Source organism: Pongo pygmaeus, chromosome 7 (assembly GCF_028885625.2).
Source record: "Pongo pygmaeus isolate AG05252 chromosome 7, NHGRI_mPonPyg2-v2.0_pri, whole genome shotgun sequence".
Classification (NCBI taxonomy): domain Eukaryota; kingdom Metazoa; phylum Chordata; class Mammalia; order Primates; family Hominidae; genus Pongo; species Pongo pygmaeus.
Window position 1 is genome coordinate 94463787 of NC_072380.2, and position 18775 is coordinate 94482561.

Sequence of the window (18775 nt, forward strand, 5' to 3'; positions counted from 1 at the left end):
TTCTTAGGATTTTCTTGGTAATGTGGGCTCTTTTTTGGTTCCATATGAACTTTAAAGTAGTTTTTTCCAATTCTGTGAAGAAAGTCATTGGTTGCTTGGTGGGGATAGCATTGAATCTATAAATTACCTTGGGCATTACGGCCATTTTCATGATATTGATTCTTTCTATCCATGAGCATGGAATGTTCTTCCATTTGCTTGTTTCCTCTTTTATTTCATTGAGCAGTGGTTTGTAATTCTTGAAGAGGTCCTTCACATCCCTTGTAAATTGTATTCCTAGGTATTTTATTCTCTTTGTATCAATAGTGAATAGAAGTTCACTCATGATTTGGCTCTCTGTTTGTCTGTTATTGTTGTATAGCAATGCTTGTTGAGTTTTGCACATTGATTTTCTATCCTGAGATTTTGCTGAAGTTGCTTATCAGCTTAAGGAGATTTTGGGCTGAGACGATGAGGTTTTCTGAATATACAATCATGTCACCTGCAAACAGGGACAACTTGACTTCCTCTTTTCCTAATTGAATGCCCTTTATTTCTTTCTCTTGCCTGATTGCCCTGGCCAGAACTTCCAACACTATGTTGAATAGGAGTGGTGAGAGAGGGCATTCTTGTCTTGTGCCAGTTTTCAAAGGGAATGCTTCCAGTTTTTGCCCATTCAGTATGATATTGGCTGTGGGTTTGTCATAAATAGGTCTTCTTATTTTGAGATATGTTCCATCAATACCTAGTTTATTGAGAGTTTTTAGCATGAAGAGCTGTTGAATTTTGTCAAAGGTCTTCTCTGCATCTATTGAGATAATCATGTGGTTTTTGTCATTGGTTCTGTTTATGTGATGGATTACATTTATTGATTTGTGTATGTTGAACCATCCTTGCATCATAGGGATGAAGCCCACTTGATCGTGGTGGATAAGCTTTTTGATGTGCTGCTGGATTCAGTTTGCCAGTATTTTATTGAGGAGTTTTGCATCAATGTTCATCAGGGATATTGGTCTAAAATTCTCTTTTTTGTTGTTGTTGTGTCTCCGCCAGCCTTTGATATCAGGATGATGCTGGCCTCATAAAATGAGTTATGGAGAATTCCCTGTTTTTCTATTGTTGGCAATAGTTTCACAAGGAATGATGTGAACTCCTCTTTGTACCTCTGGTAGAATTTGGCTGTGAATCCATCTGGTCCTGTGCTTTTTCTGGTTGGTAGGCTATTAATTATTGTCTCAATTTCAGAGCCTGTTATTGGTCTATTCAGGGATTCAACTTCTTCCTGGTTTAGTCTTGAGAGGGTGTATGTGTCAAGGAATTTATCCATTTCTTCTAGATTTTCTAGTTTATTTGTGTAGAGGTGTTTATAGTGTTCTCTGATGGTAGTTTGTATTTCTGTGGGATTGGTGGTGATATCCCCTTTATCATTTTTTATTGCTTCTATTTGATTCTTCTCTCTTTTCTTCTTTATTAGTCTTGCTAGCGGTCTATCAATTTTGTTGATCTTTTCATAAAATCAGTTCCTGAATTCATTGATTCTTTGAAGGGTTTTTTGTGTCTCTATGTCCCTTGGTTCTGCTGTGATCTTAGTTATTTCTTGCCTTCTGCTAGCCTTTGAATGTGTTTGCTCTTGCTTCTCTAGTTCTTTTAATTGTAATGTTAGGGTGTCAGTTTTAGATATTTCCTGCTTTCTCTTGTGGGCATTTAGTGCTGTAAATTTCCCTCTACATACTGCTTTAAATGTGTCACAGAGATTCTGGTACGTTGTGTCTTTGTTCTCATTGGTTTCAAAGAACATCTTTATTTCTGCCTTTATTTTCTTATTTACTCAGTAGTCATTCAGGAGCAGGTTGTTCAGTTTCCATGTAGTTTTGTGGTTTTGAGTGAGTTTCTTAACCCTGAATTCTAATTTGATTGCACTGTGGTCAAAGAGAGTTTGTTGTCATTTCTGTTCTTTTACATTTGCTGAGGAGTGCTTTACTTCCAATTACATGGTCAATTTTAGAATAAGTGCAATGTGGTGCTGAGAAGAATGTATATTCTGTTGATTTGGGGTGAAGAGTTCTGTAGATGTCTATTAGGTCTGGTTAGTCCGGAGCTGAGTTCAAGTCCTGGATATCTTTCTTAACCTTCTGTCTTGTTGATCTGTCTAACATTGACAGTGGGTGTTAAAGTCTCCCATTATTATTGTATGGGATTCTAAGTCTCCTTGTAGGTGTCTAAAGACTTGCTTTATGAATCTAGGTGCTCCTGTGTTGGGTGCATATATATTTAGGATAGTTAGCTCTTCTTGTTGAATTGATCCCTTTACCATTATGTAATGGCCTTCTTTGTCTCTTTTGATCTTTGTTGCTTTAAAGTCCGTTTTATCAGAGACTAGGATTGCAACCCTTACTTTTTTTTTTTTTTTTTTTTTTTTGCTTTCCATTTGCTTGGTAGATCTTCCTCCTTCCCTTTATTTTGAGCCTATGTGTGTCTCTGCACGTGAGATGGGTCTCCTGAATACAGCACACTGATGAGTCTTAACTCTTTATCCAATTTGCCAGTCTGTGTCTTTTAATTGGGACATTTAGCCCATTTACATTTAAGATTAATATTGTTATGTGTAAATCTGACCCTGTCATTATGATGTTAGCTGGTTATTTTGCCCATTAATTGATGCAGTTTCTTCATACCATCAATGGTCTTTACACTTTGGAATGTTTCTGCAGTGGCTGGTACCAGTTGTTCCTTTCCATGTTTAGTGCTTCCTTCAGGAGCTCTTATAAGGCAGGCCTAGTGGTGACAAAATCTCTTAGTGTTTGCTTGTCTGTAAAGGATTTTATTTCTCCTTCACTTATGAAGCTTGGTTTGGCTGGATGTGAAATTCTGGATTGAAAATTCTTTCCTTTAAGAATGTTGAATATTGGCCCCCACTCTCTTCTGGCTTGTAGGGTTTCTGCTGAGAGATCCGCTGTTAGTCTGCTGGGCTTCCCTTTGTGGGTAACCCAACGTTTCTGTCTGTCTGCCCTTAACATTTGTTCCTTCATTTCAACCTTGGTGAATCTGACAATTACGTTTCTTGGGGTTGCTCTTCTCAAGGAGTTTGTTTGTGGTGTTATCTGTATTTCCTGAATTTGAATGTTGGCCTATCTTGCTAGATTGGGGGAGTTCTCCTGGATAATATCCTCAATAGTGTTTTCCAACTTTGTTTCATTTTCCTTGTCACTTTCCGGTACACCAATGAAACATAGATTTGGTCTTTTCACATAGTCCCATATTTCTTGGAGGCTTTGTTCATTTCTTTTTAGTCTTTTTTTCTCTAAACTTCTCTTCTCACTTTTTTTCATTAATTTGATCTTCAATCACTGATATCCTTTCTTCCACTTGATTGAATTGGCTGTTGAAGCTTGTGCATGCTTCCTGAAGTTCTCATGCTATGGTTTTCAGCTCCATCAGGTCATTTAAAGTCTTCTCTACACTGTTTATTGTAGTTAACCATTCATCTATCCTTTTTTCAAGGTTTTTAGCTTCCTTGTGATAGGTTAGAACATGCTCCTTTAGCTTGGAGAAGTTTGGTATTAGCGACCTTCTGAAGCCTACTTCTGTCAACTTGTCAAAGTCATTTTCTGTCCAGCTTTGTTTCATTGCGATGAGGAGCTGCAATCATTTGGAGGAGAAGAGGTGCTCTGGTTTTTAGAATTTTCAGCTTTTCTGCTCTGGTTTCTCCACGTCTTTGTGGTTTTATCTACCTTTGGTCTTCGATGTTGGTGACCTACAGATGGGGTTTTGGTGTGGATGTCCTTTTTGTTGATATTGATGCTATTCCCTTCTGTTTGTTAGTTTTCCTTGTAACAGTCAGGTCCCTCATCTGCAGTTCTGTTGGAGTTTGCTGGAGGTCCACTCCAGACACTGTTTGCCTGGGTATCACCAGTGGAGGCTCAGCTGGAAATGCAGAAATCACCTGTCTTCTGTGTCGATCACATTGGGAGCTGCAGACAGGAGCTGTTCCTATTCAGCCATCTTGGAATGGACTTCTCCTTCATTTTTATTTTTGCTTTATTTTTTGAAGGCATAAGAGAGAGGATTGCAGATATGCAAATCATGGCACACCAACATCTACAGTTTATGTAAAGATCATTTTTTTAATGCATTTTTCCATTTTCATTACTCATTCCCACTCCTATACCCATTCCTATGTTGACCACAGACAGCCACTCCAATGTATTGAGCATCTAGTCATGGATATCCATATATACTTCAATGATCTATATTTTTTGTTTTGTTTATTGAGGTATATCTCTTAAACTTAATTTCAATGTATTATTGTGGTAGAGATGACATATTTCTTTTTGAATTATTTTGAGGTTTTTTTTTTTCTCAAAAGCAGTTTTTAGACTGATTCTATGGTGTCTAAGGACATCTTTATCTTGTTTTTGCCTTTAAAGGTCGTTCAGCTGGACAATAAAATGTTATTTCCAATGTAGTTTCCTTTAGCAACTGTTAATATTATTCCTTTGCAGTCTTCTATTCAGAGTCAATTTGTGTTCCTTTATAGGTAATTTGCTTCTTTTGATCTCTTTTGCTCACTCTTTGTTTCTGATCCTTTAAAAATCTGTCTATGGGTCTGTTTTCTCTTTTTGTGGATCATACTTGTTTTGTGATAAAATCTTTCATTCTCTAGGTTTACATTATCTTTTTCTTTTCTCAATTCTGGAATAGTTTGAATCATGATTTTCTTCCCTCTTCTATTTTTTTCTTTCCATTTGAGTTTCCTGATATGCGATGATACTTTTACATCTTGTCTTCTTTATATCCTATATTTTTTTTCCTTGAGAAGTTTCCTGTTTGTGTTTCTCATACATCTCCTTATTTTCCCTAATGCATATTTTCTTAAAATGTTAAGGTAATGAATACATGGGAAAATAAAAAATTTCCAGCCAAGCCTTGGTTTGTGCCCTTCCTGATGAGTTTTAAGAAATAAAGAAAACCTATATTCAAAAAACAGAGAAACAAATAAATTTTAAAATGGGCAACATATGAAAACATGCAATTAATAGAAGGAAAAAAACAGTAGACAATGAAACAAAAGATGCTCAATCACATTGCCAATCATGGAATGCTAATTAGAACCATAATGAGATATTACTATATACCACCAAATTAGCAACATTAAAAAATAAGTGACAAAATGATGGTGAAAATGTGGAGTAATAGAAACTCTCATACACTTTTAGTGGGAGTGGAAATTGGTATAGCTATGTCAGTAAGCAGTTTGCCAACACAGTAGCTCTATATACATATCCTAAAACTAGCAATTCAAAACTCCTAAATGTCCTCTGAGAAAATTCATGCACACATACTGGAGGGTGCATGTACATTTTTTCTAGTAACACTTTTCTGAGATAACTTACAATTCTTCCCATCAAAAATGTCCACTTGCAATATAAAAAATTTCTATAATCATGCAATGAACTATTATACAGCAATGAAAATGGATGTATTACACCTTCACAGAGCAGCAAAATCCCTACAACTCAATGTTGAGCAAAGGAAACTTTATACAAAAGAGTTCAAATGGTATGATTCCATTTATATAAAGTTCAAAAATGTGAAAATATTACATTGTTTAGGAAATTAATACATAGTAGGTAAGCACAAGTATTGAATAAATATTAAAAGCATGTTCTACAAGTGTATCAGAGGAGAAGGCAAACAAATGTGGAAAATTCTGTAAGACCAAAAAGAGAACACAATAAATCCTGACAAATGAGTGAGCACAGAAGCCTCTGGGTTTCTGGTCAGCCCAGAGGCTCACTTCAAGTGGGTCTTTACTCTGCAAGGAACAGGAGACAAAACCTAGGGCTCAAACACAGAAAATCAGAAGACTGAAAATCTCTAAAGATTAGTCAACTTAGTAAAATGGGTAAACTAAACAAACATACATATATAAATAAGCAAATAAAAAAATTCTACCCTGCCAATAAAATATGCTATTTATGGCCTTTGGCTGTAGGCAGAGTAGGGAAATATTTCCTCCTTCAATCTGTTTAGATTGAAATGTAAACTGTTTCTAATGTGGCAATGAAACTGAATTTCAATAACATATATGGCTGAAAACTCCAAACTTAGGACTTTATTCTAAAGTAGCTCTGGTTTTTTTAGTTCACTTAGGCTCTTGGGAGAGGCAAATGAAGATCATTTCTGGAATATTGCAACTTAGTGCAGGACTAAAATAATTCCCATGGATAAGTTTCGGAGAAAATTAATTCACAAAAGAATATCACAGAAACAGGAGAAAATTTTGCTATGAGGAAGAGTAAGCAGAAATAAAAAGCAACAGATTGAGATTAGAAAATAATATAGTTGTAAAATAACTCACTAAGTTAAAGAAATAAAAGAGAAAAACACCTGTAAAAATATTTTGTACAATTTAACAACAAAAATGATAAAATTCTGGCAAGCTAAAAATAGAAGTGAACTTTTTAAAAATCTAATAACATGCATATTTACTTAGATTTAGATTTAGCTATACATGACGGCAAACTCAAGATTACTGTCTTAAATATGATAATATTTATGTCTCTTTCATAAATGAAGTCCATAAATAGGAAGTTCATAGATGCTCTAGATGCTCAATAATCATCAGTTGTTCAGAAAGGTGCCTTCTCTTTGTATCCTCACATAGCAGCGAGACAGAGAGAGAGCTTGGCTGTCTTCATCTTATGATAAGAATATCAATCCCACTACTGTGTCTACAACTGCATAACTTCATTCGAATCTAATTATCTTCCAAAGGCCCCATTTCCGAATACTATCTGATATGGTTAAGCTTTGTGTCCCCACCCAAATCTCATCTTGAATTGTAATTCTCATAATCCCCACATGTCAAAGACTAGGTGGAGGGGGTGGTTTTCCCCCATGCTGTCCTCCTCCTAGTGAGTGAGTTCTCACGAGAACTGATGGTTTGAAAGTGGCACTTCCCGTTTTACTCTCTCTCTCTCTCTGGCTGCCATGTAAAATATACCTTGCTTTCCCTTCCCTTCTGCCATGATTGTAAGTTTCCGAAGGCCTCCCCAGACATGCAGAACTGTGAGTCAATTAAACCTCTTTCCTGTATAAATTACCTAGTCTCAGGCAGTTCTTTAGAGCAGTATGAGAACTAATACACCATTTAACTGGGAATTAAGACTTCAACATATGAATTTTGGGGAGACCCATTTAGTCCATAGCAGGAGCTATTTGTTAAACTAAACTAAAATGTGGGCCTTCTATTATTATCAAATAATACAGACATTTTTATAAAACAGCATTTAGCACACCTAATGGAAAATAGAGAAACATTAAAGAATACACTTTAAATAGAAACTGGATAAGGAAGGCCGCTGTATCACCCCTGTTCAGTGTTGTAACAGAAATCTGAACTGTATAACAAAGCATATAAATTATAAATTATGAATGAAAGCATCAAAACTACAAATGTATTAATAAGACTGTATACACAGACAGCCCCAATGAGTTCTTGAAATGATTATCGTAATTAAAGAGACAGGCAAAGTTTCTAAATATAAGAATATGCAAAAATAAAATGTATTTCTCTACATTAGAAAATAGCAATTAGAAACACAATTTAAAAACTGACACTAAAAAGGATTTCCAAGAAATAAATACAAAAGGAAGTACAAGATCTTAATGGAAAAATTTACAGAAGTTGGTAAAAAATGCAACAGAATAGCTAAACAAGAAATATAGCTAGTTCATGACAATTCAATCCAAAATAATCCATTAATTCAAGGCAATTTAAATAAAAATTTTAATAATAAATGTAAAGGAAACAGATGGTCCAATAAAGGTATTATTTAATACTATATCAAAATTTAAGATAGATTAAAAATTAAATGTGAAAAGCAAAACTTGTAAAATTCGTGAAGTAAATGTAGGTAAATCTTGCAATTAAAAGTACGTTTTCTTTTTTTTGAAACAGTCTCACTCTGTCGCCCAGGCTGGAGTGCAGTGGCGATCTCGGCTCACTGCAGCTGTGCCTCCCAGATTTGTGCCATTCTCCTGCCTCAGCCTCCCAAGTAGCTGGGACTACAGGCGCCCGCCACCAGGCCCGGCTAATTTTTTGTGTTTTTAGTAGAGACGGGGTTTCACCGTGTTAGCCAGGATGGTCTTGATCTCCTGACCTCGTGATCCACCCGCCTCGGCCTCCCAAAGTGCTGTGATTACAGGCATGAGCCACTGTGCCAGGCCGAAAGTACATTTTTTTTTTTTTTAAAGAATGAAAAGTATGAACAAGAAATAAAAGGCTTTATAAACATCTTTACTTTAAAATTGAGGTTATAGCTTCATCATAAACAGTTATAGTAAAGTGAAATGCTAAGCCTCAAGTAGAAGATCACTTAAACACATAAAATAAATAAGACATTTCTATTTTAAACAAAAATATTTCTGAAAACTATTAACAAAAGACCAATAATCACTTGGAAAAATTGGCAAGAAACACATTTGAAAGAGGAAATGAATGGCTAATAAACATAAGATGCCCCACCTAATTTGTAAACAGGAAACTACTAATTAAAATCAATAAGATTATCATTTTAAACCTAACAGCTGAGCAAAATTTTAAGTCTGCTAATTCCAAGTATTGGTCAGGATGTAAGCTAATACTCCTAACTGTACTTGCTGTGGCATTACCTTGTATAGTTAAGCAATTTCTCTCTAAAATAATACTTCTACTCCTTTGATATGTCCTACAGAAAGTCATTGTAACATGTGAACGAAAATATATGTATAAAAATATTAATGGCAACATTTTTCAGGACAGGATAAAACTAGACACAACTAAAAAGTTCAAAGTCAGCTGGATAAATTGTGTTATATTTGTAAGATAGAATACAAAACAGTTGTGAGAATGAATAAGTTAGTATTTCACACAATCACAAGGGTGAATTTCACAAACACAATGAAAACAGTAAGTTGCAAGAAAAACCATTTAATATTATTCTGTTTCAATACAATTAAAATAATACTAATCATAAATATTATCTTGCAAAACATAATTATGTGTAAAGGAATGATAAAATAAAAAATTCAAGATAACATTTACTTCTAGGTTGAATGTAGGCTACGCCATCCAGGATAGGTGTATAGAGAACTTCAAGGTGTGAGTACTCATGAATATTTTAAAGCTGAGAAGGGAGTACATTAATATTCATTTTTTATTATTATTTAATATGAATAAAATATTTAATAACAAAAGAATAAGAAAAATGAGTGCAGTAAATCTGCAAATACAGATATGTAAGGATTTAGTTTCAAAAGCAAATAACCAATTGAGAAAATATGGAATATACAAATGACATATTTGTCATGTTCATATAAATTGTTTTAGTCAATGGGACACAAAACCTTAGGACGCAGATTTTTGGTACTATTGGAATACAGAACTGGAGCTCTCTGGGAGGAAAATCATGAAATAGATAAAATAATACTAAAATTGCTTTTAGTATAATTTTATGGTCAGGTACATATATTTTTGATTTCATTTAAAATAATAATGGTAGTTACCTGGATGATGGAATAATGAGCCGTTTTATGGTGTCTTTAGGTAGAGTTGAATTTTTAAAATCTTCTGAAATTGTTATTTAAAATGGTTTTCTCTAGGTAGTTCAACTGGAGAGAGTAAAAGGACTTAATTTTACATTTATACCCTTTAGGTTTTGTTTTAGTTTATTACTTTTTGCAGGAATTCCTGTTAACAGAAAACAAATAATTGGCACTCATGCTGAGAGAAACCTGTCCTGTTGTTAATAAAATTTTTTACACTTGAGAGAAGTAAAGTACCTGAACTTTCAAAAACAAAAGAAGATTTTATTCCCCAAAAGCCATGGATCCAGAGCAAAGAAAAATTATTATAGAATAAATTTGGCTGGCCACAGGCAAACAAATTGATTACAGGCTTATTGGTGAGCAAGTTAAAGCAATTCTTTTTTTTTTTTTTTTTTGAGACAGATTCTGGGTCTGTCACTGGGCTAGAGTGAAGTGGTCCATCTCTTCTCACTGTAACCTTCGCCTCCTGGGTTCAAGTGATTTTCCCGCCTCAGCTTCCCGGGTAGCTGGGACTACAGGTGTGCGCCACCATGCCCAGCTAATTTTTGTATTTTTAGTAGAGACGGGGTTTCACCATGTTGACCAGGATGGTCTTGATCTCTTGACCTCGTGATCTGCCCACCTCAGTTTCCCAAAGTGCTGGGATTACAGGCATCAGCCACCGCGTCCAGCTAAAGCTATTTTCTAAATAAGATTTGGTAAATGATTGTTAGAAAAATTTAACATTAAGAAAAGTGGTTTTATGGTGAAATTCTTTAACAGACTTAATTTTTCAGATTAGTTTTATGTTTATAGCAGAATAGTGCACAGTACAGAATTTCTCATATACTCTTTGCCTTCACATAGGCATAGCCTCCCTCATTATCAATATCTCCACCAGAGTGGTACATTTGTTACAATTTATGAACCTACATTGACACATAATTACCACCCAGAGTCCAAGACCATAGTTTGCATTAGGGGGTCACTCTTGGTATTGTACATTCTATGGATCTGGACCAAAGTATAAGACAAGTATCTACCAGTATAGTATTATACAGGGTATTTCCATTGCCCTAAAAATCCTCTGTGTTCTGCCTATTCATCTGTCTTCCCCTCTAAGTCCTAAAAGCTACTGATATATTTTTAGACATTTTTGCCTTTTCCAAAATGTGATATAGTTGAAACCATATAGTAAGTAGCCTTTACAGTCTAGCTTCTTTCAATTAGTAACATGAATTTAGGTTTCCTCCATACCTTTTCATGGCTTGATAGTTAATTTTTTTTTCTAGTGCTGAATAATAGTCCGTTATCTGAATATACCTTAGTTTATCCATTCACTTACCGACGAACATCTTGGTTCCTTTCAAATCTTAGCAATTATGAATAAAGTTGTTATACAAATCCATATGCAGGCTTTTGTGTGTACCTATATATGCATTTTGGGAGAAAAAAACAGGGAACGTGATTTCTGAATTGTATAATAACAGTGTGTTTGTTTATTTTATTTATTTATTTATTTCTAGAGAAATTGCCAAACTGTTTTCTAAAGCGGCTTTACCATTTTGCATTCATTCCCACCAGCAATGAATGGTAGTTCCTATTGCTCCCCATCCTTCTCAGCATTTGATATTGTCAGTATGCTGAATTTTGGCCATTCTAATAGATGTGTAGTGTTATATCATTGTTGCTGTAATTTGTATTTGTATTTCTCTCATGACATATGAGGTAGAACATCTTTTCATGTTTATTTGCCATCTGTATATCTTCTTTGATGAAGTATCTCTTAAGGTCTTTGGCTCAATTTTAAAATTGCTTGTTTCTTATTGCTGAATTATAGGAATTTGTTGTGTATTTTCATAGCAATTCTTTATATGATGTCTTTTGCAAATATTTTCTTCCAATCTGTGATTTGTCTTTTCATTCTCTTGACAGTGTCTTTCATAGAGTTTATTAATTCTTTCTTTCATGGATTGTGCCTTTGATGTTATTATATCTAAAAATCATTGTAATTGCAATGTCATCTATAGTTTTCCTGTGCTATTTTTCTAGGAGTTTTATGGTTTTGTGTTTCACATTTAGGTCTGGGATGTATATTGAGTTAATTTTAAGGAAGTGTTTAAAATCTGGGTCTAGATTTATTTTTTGAATATCATATCCAGTTATTTCAGCACTATTTGTTGAAAAACTATCTTTTTTCTATTGTATTGCCTTTCCTTCTCTGTCTCTAAGATTGGTTGACTTTATTTATGTGGATCTGTCACTGGGCTCTCTCTATTCTGTTCCATTGATCTGTTTATTTTTTCACTAATACCACATTGTCTTTTTTACTTATTTATTTATTTATTTATTTATTTATTTATTTATTTATTTATTTATTTATTGAGACGGAGTCTTGCTCATCGCCCAGGCTGGAGTGCAGTGGCACGATCTCGGCTCACTGCAGGCTCCGCCTCCCGGGTTCCGCCATTGTCCTGCCTCAGCTTCCCGAGTAGCTGGGACTACAGGCGTCCGCCACCACGCCCGGCTAAGTTTTTGTATTTTTAGTAGAGACGGGGTTTCACCATGTTAGCCAAGATGGTGTCGATCTCCTGACCTCGTGATCTGCCCACCTCAGCCTCCCAAAGCGCTGGGATTACAGGCGTGAGCCACTGCGCCCGGCCCACATGGTCTTTATTATTGTCGCTTCATAGTAAGTTATGAAGTTAGGTAATGTAAGTCTTCCAACTTTGTTCTCCTTCAATACTGTGTTGGATATCCTGTCTGTTTTACTTCTCTATGTAAACTTCAGAATTAACTTGTCAATATCCACAAAGTAACTTGCTGAGGTTTGGACTGGAATTACATCAAATCTATAGATCAAGTTGGGAAAAACAAGCATCTTGACAATATTGATCTTTCCTGTTCATTAATATGGGATATCTCTTCCTTTATTGATTTCTCCTTTGGTTTCTTTTATGAGAATTTTGTGGTTTTCCTTACATAGATCTTGTACATATTTTGTTAGATTTACACCTAAGTATTTATTTTTGTGGTGCTAATGCAAATAATATTGTGTTTGTAATTTCAAATTTTACTTGTTCATTGCTGGTATAAAAGAAAGCATTTGACTTTTGTATATTAACCTAGTATTCTAAAAAACTTGCTATAATTAAGCAATTAGTTCCTGGAGATTTTTTTTGTCGATTCTTTTGGATTTTCTACATAGATAATCATGTCACCTGTGAATAAAGACAGTTTCATTTTATACTTACCCATCTGTATACCTTTTATGTATTTTTTTGTCTTATTTTATTAGCTAGAATTGTCAGTGATGCTGAAGAGCAGTGGTGAGAGGGGACTTTCTTGTCTTTATTTTAGTAGGGAATCTTTGAGTTTCTCACCATTAAATATGATGTTAGTGTAGATTTGTTGTAGATACTTTTTAAGGGAAGAAGCCTCCCTGTATTCCTAGTTAGTGGGGAAGTGGTTTTAAAAAAATGAAAGTCAAATGATTCTACTTCCAGAGGAAAATCTCCTTGACCACTTGGCCCAAACCAATGCGTATTATCTTATAGAAAATGCAAGGGCACAGAGCCTGAAAAGGCTGAAGTAGCACCTGGAAAATATCTCTAATCTTCTTCATCAAAATTCCAGAGGTTTTGTTCTTCTTTCCTTCGCTAAGTCATAGTTATACATCCCATTACTCATTTCAGTAAAATGCCCCATTTTTTCCGATAAATAACATTTTTTTATTTCATTTAGAAAGAGGTGATCTGTCTCCTTTAGTCAAAAGAAACGTGCCCAATTCTCAAAGCAGTATCATATTCTTTCAGAAATAGCTTTGTTGATGTATTATTCACGTACTATCCAATTCACCCATTTAAATTGTACAATTCAGTGATTTTGAGTTTGTCAGAGGGCTATGTAAAAATTACCCCAATCTGATTTTAAAATATTTTTGTGTCCCCTAAAAGAAACTCCATTAGCACTCGTTATTCCCCACTACTCAAGCCCTATGCAACTATTAATCTTTTATTTCTATATATTTGCATATTCTGACTGGACCTCTTTGCTTTTAATAGTTGTACATTGTTGCCATAACTTTATCACAACTTTAGTAGCTTAAAACAATTTTTATCTTACAGTTCTTTAGGTAACACATCTGATATGGGGTCTCATTGGGAAAGATCAAGGGCTGTGTTCCTTTCTGTAGGCTTTAGGGGAGAAGAAGTTGCTTTGCATTTTCCAGCTTCTAGGGGATGTCCACACCTGCTGATGGTTCTCTTCCTCCATCTTTGAAGCCAGTCTTGGCAGATCAAGTTCTTTTTACATTGCATCCCTATGACTTTTCTTCCATCATCACACTGACGTCTAAATGATTTCAACTCAAGAAATGGTCTCTACATTTCAAGACTCATCTGATTAGATCTGAGTAATCCAGGATAATCTTGTCTGAAGATTTTTTATTTTAATCACACTTGCAAAATCTATTTATCCATGTAAGGTAACGTATTCTCAGGTTCTAGGGATCAAGATGTGGACATTTTGGAAGGAGTATTATTCTGCCAATCATATTTTTAAAAACCTTTTCAATTTTATACACATTGATTTATGCAATTGCTTCTTAAATTAGTCAAGGGGACAAAGGTGAATAAATATGCAGTTATAGTGTCCTTTATAATTACTTACATAATTACCTTTACTGATACTCTTTTTTAAATATGTCTAGATCTGAGTTACTATCTGTTGTTGAGTGCTTTCAGCCTGAGGAAGTACATTTAGTGTTTCCTGTAAGGAAGGTCTGTTAGCAACCAGTTCTCTCAGTTGTTGATTATTTGGGAACATCTTTTTTCACCTTCATTTTTGAAAGATATTTTGCTGAATGTAAGATTCTTGACAGCCATTTTTTTTCTGCACTTTGAATATGTCATCCAACTGCCTTTGGTATCTATTGTTTTTGATAAGAAGTCCAAAGTTAATCTTACTACAGTTCCCTTGTACATAAGTCATTTTTCTCTTGCGGCTTCCAAGATTTTCTCTTTCTCTTTGTCTTTCAACATTTCAATTATTAGGTGTCTCTCTCTAGATTTCTTTGAATTTATCCTACTTGAAGTTCATTGAGTTTCTTTAATGTGTACTATAATATTTCCAATAATTTGGAAAGTTTTCAGCCATTATTTCTTCAAATATTTTTTGTCCTGGTCTTTTGTATTCCCATTACTATATTGGTGTATTTAATAGTGTTCCTTATTTCTCTCAGAGTGTGTTCATTTTTCTTTATTTTCTTCTCTTTCCTTCAGATTTCATCATCTCCATGTATCTCTCTTCAAATTTATTGATTCTTCCTTCCACCAGTTCAGATCTGCTTTTCAGCCCCTCTAGTGAAGTTTTCATTTCACTTGTACTTTTCAACTCCAGAATTTTCTTTTGTTTCTTTTCAATAATTTATATCTCTTCATTAGTATTCTGTATTTGATAACATGTTGTCTTTAAATATCTTTTAAATTCTTTAAACATGGTTTCCTTTAGTTCTTTGGACATATTTATGATAGGCGATTTGAAATTTTTGTCTCCTAAGCCTACCACCTAATTTTCTGTAAAGGCAATTTTTAATGCCTACTGCTTTTCCCCCAAGTGGGATGGGTCATATTTTCCTATTTCCTTGCATATTTCCTAATGTTTTGTTGATAACTATACATTTTAGATAACATATTGATATAACGTTGGATACTGACTTTCTTAGGAGTGTTGTTTTTGTTTTTTTACATAGTCATTTATCTAGGGACTTATTTTAATAAATTCTGTAAAGCCTTTTTCCTCTGCCATGTACAGCCTCTGATGTATCTGCTAGAATTGTTAATTTTTTCCTTTTTGCTTATCTTTTATCCTGGCTCACTGGGAGAAGCCTCTGGTTTGACAGCCTGTTTATTGATTAAAATTGTGTTTACGACCCCCAGTTGGTTAGAATTTTACCTATTACTGTTTTAAATACATGTGTAGCATAAAGTCTATTATATCAGTTCAGATATTTTATTTTATTTCATTTTATTTTGTCCTGTCTTCAGCTTGGAGGTTTTTGTCTCTGATTTCTTCTGGGAAGCATAGTCTTCCAGACTCTCAGATGACTGTGATATTATTTTAAATCTTGGCTTCCCAGGTATATTTCCTAGATCAGAGAAGATCTTTGTTCACTCGGTATCTGGTCAGAAGTTATGTTTAAGCACTGTCATTTTTTTTTAATTTTTAAAAATCCAAATTTAGGTAAGGAGAGACTTTTTTGAAGGATTATTGCAAAGGGGAAGAAGGGACTATTGCAATACAGGGAATAAAACAACCATAGCAAACATCTTAAGGATTATGTGAAAAGAGTTATTCTTTTGTAGAGAGGAATAAACAAGGCTAGAAAGAACAGGATGTTCAGATGTAAGAAGAAAGGGAGACATGATGGGATAACAGATCAGAGAATGTTTTATCCTGATGTCAGTTTATTTTCAAGAGGAGAAATTTAGGAAAGGTTGCCTGCCGGCTGAGGCTGAGAGTAAAATTCAGAGATCTGTAGGAAGGAGAGAAATCTAAAGTTTGCTTACAAGTATTTGGTTCTGATTGATTATGGGGACAAACAGTTCAGCAAATATATATGAGGCAAAGAATAAGAATTTAGAGTGTTTGTATCTGGTCTTGTCGTAGGTACACAAGAGGGCCATCCGTGAGTCTTATCTAAGTCATATGAGAAAGGGTACTTCTTTGCAGCAAGCCATTTCCAGAACATAAAGTGTGATGAATTTCTTTAACTCCCCTCCTTCTGGTATTTATTGCTGTTTTCTAGGATCAGAAGAGCCTGGTGTAATTTAACCTTGTTAGTTCCTGGTGCCATTTAGACTTCCATCCTATGCTGATGGGTCTATCTGTGGTTTGGGAAATGTTTTTAAGTCTGACTCACATTCTGTTCTGATTGCCTCCTGAGTGGATGCAGCATAGTGCAAGGAGAAAGCCTTTCCACCCTTAGAGCTGATGATAATCACAGAGAGACCCTTCTTGGCTGTCTCTTTTCTTGGTTCTTTTTATTGAACTTCTGGTTTCTCTGTGACTTTACTTGTTTCAGAGTTACTGCCTCTTTGTAATTGCTTTCCACAAAGATAGCTATTGTTTCTGGCAACACTCCCATGCATAGAGATCTCCATCCACTGTTACAAATAAAGCCAGTCCCCTCAGGCAGAGCTGAAGAACTCCTCATCCTTATTACCTGCCTTTCTACCTGGGCAGAACCATTGTGCCACTGCACCACAGTCGGGGGCAGAAATCTGTTTCTCCCAGAGTGACATCCCTAGTCTACCTACTAGTTGGCACTAGAGTGTGTAAGGGGCAGCCCTTGATTGTCTTAGCTTGCCCTGCTTGTCACAGAACCTCCATGCTACCAGTGTGCTGGGCCCCAGTATCATCCGCCTTCTTTACTTGAAATAGAGCTTCCACACTATGAGCGGGGGTGAAATAGGGGAAGAAAGTCCCAGGTCTTTTTCACCACATACCTTCCTAGAATAGAGCTTGTGGAGGTAGGAGGAGAAATGCTAGCAGGCTGCTCCTCCTGAGACAGAGAGATCCTTGTCTTCTTGACTGCACGTGCCTGGGGTAGAGGTCTTGTAATGTGAAGTTGGGAAATGGAGGTTGGTAATTAAAGAATCTTGGCTAGAATTCCACAGACTCTACTTGTTCTTAAAAACATTAAATAGTATTTCTTGAATGAATTTTTATGCATTTTTTCTGGTGTTTCTAGGACAATTTCCAGATGTTACATTATTTTTAAATAATTTTCATCTTGAATTGCTATTTTTCTGGAGAGAATCTGCCAAGATCCTTTTTCATTTTTTTAGAATTACCCCAGCAGCTTATTCTTACTTTAGTTTCTTCTACTTTTTCCTTCCTTTAGCTTCTCTATTTTTAAGTATTTATTTAAATAGTTCATACTTTTTCCCCTTTCAAACTCTTCCCAAATTATTTAGAGGTCTGACAACTGCACTTTGCAAGGTCTGAACACAGCTTACCCTCAAATTTGTATGTTAATTATTGTTGGTGATTTATAGGCCACTGGGCTTCTAACTTTTCAGGATTCCACATGAAAATACAGTAGTCCCTTATCTGCAGGGAATATGTTCCTAGACCCCTGTTGGATGCTTGAAACCACAACTAGTACTGAATCTTATATATACTATGTTTTTTTCTATGCATTATATACTTGTGATAGAGTTTAATTTGTAAATTAGACACAGTAAGAGATTAGCAACAATAACAAATAATAAAATAGAATAATTATAACAATATGCAGCATCACTACTCTTGTGCTTTGAGGCTACTATAAAGTAAAATAAGGGTTATTTAAACACAAGTTCTGCAATACCACTACAGTTGATCTGATAACCTAAACTGCTACTAAGTGACTAACAGGTGGGTAGTGTAGACAGTGAGGATATGCTGGATAAAGGGAACACTCATGTCCCAGGCAGGACAGAGTGGTGATAGCGACAGGAGACAGACAAGTTCCTAGGCAGACAGAGACAGGTCTCAGATGAAATCTGACCTTCAAGCCAAGGACAGCTTATAGCCTGAAAACCCGAGCTGACAGTTCCGAATAAAATTCATGACCACAGTAAGAACTTCTATCCCCTTCTTACCCCCTCTCTCTTTATTGGTTCCTTCTGAATGATGCTTTTCAACCAATCAAATGGTGCTTGTTCCAAGACCACCCATGGACCAATCAGCATGCACTTCCCCATTCTAAGTGCATAAGAACCCCGGACTCAGCCTCACAGATGGCTATTCATTTTCACATCCCCTCTCAGTGCTGAGAACTTTCTTTGTGTCGCTCAGTAAAATTCTACTCTGCCTTACTCATTCTCTGGTGTCCACATACCTTATTTCTTCTGGTTACAGGACAAGAACCTGGAACTCCCCGAACTTGCGGGAGCAAAAGAGATGTAGCGCTCCAGCTTACTGAGCAGTGGGTGGTGGGAGTCAAAGAGCTGTAACACTCCCTCCAACTCCCCCAAACAACGGTATAGAAGAAGCCGCTGGGTGCTACTCCCTCCCGCTCACCGAACTACGGGAGTAAAAAAGCCTTAACAGTGGGATAGTGTGAGATTTCATTGCATTACACAGAACAGCACACAATTTAAAAGTTATGAATTGTTTATTTATGCAACTTTTCATTTAATATTTTCAATTATGGTTGACCATGGGTAAGTGAAACCTC

General features: G+C 35.4%; 1 long non-coding RNA gene across 1 annotated transcript in view; it reads right to left on the reverse strand.

Moving 5' to 3' along the window:
- Positions 1-18248, reverse strand: part of LOC129042802 (uncharacterized) — a 64575-nt gene extending 46327 nt beyond the window's left edge. The window contains exons 1-2 of the long non-coding RNA XR_008504207.2: positions 18198-18248; positions 9529-9712 (exon numbers count right to left, since the gene is read on the reverse strand). This is a non-coding gene — a long non-coding RNA (uncharacterized LOC129042802). The remainder of the gene's footprint in view (positions 1-9528; positions 9713-18197) is intronic.
- Between the last annotated feature and the right edge of the window lie 527 nt (positions 18249-18775).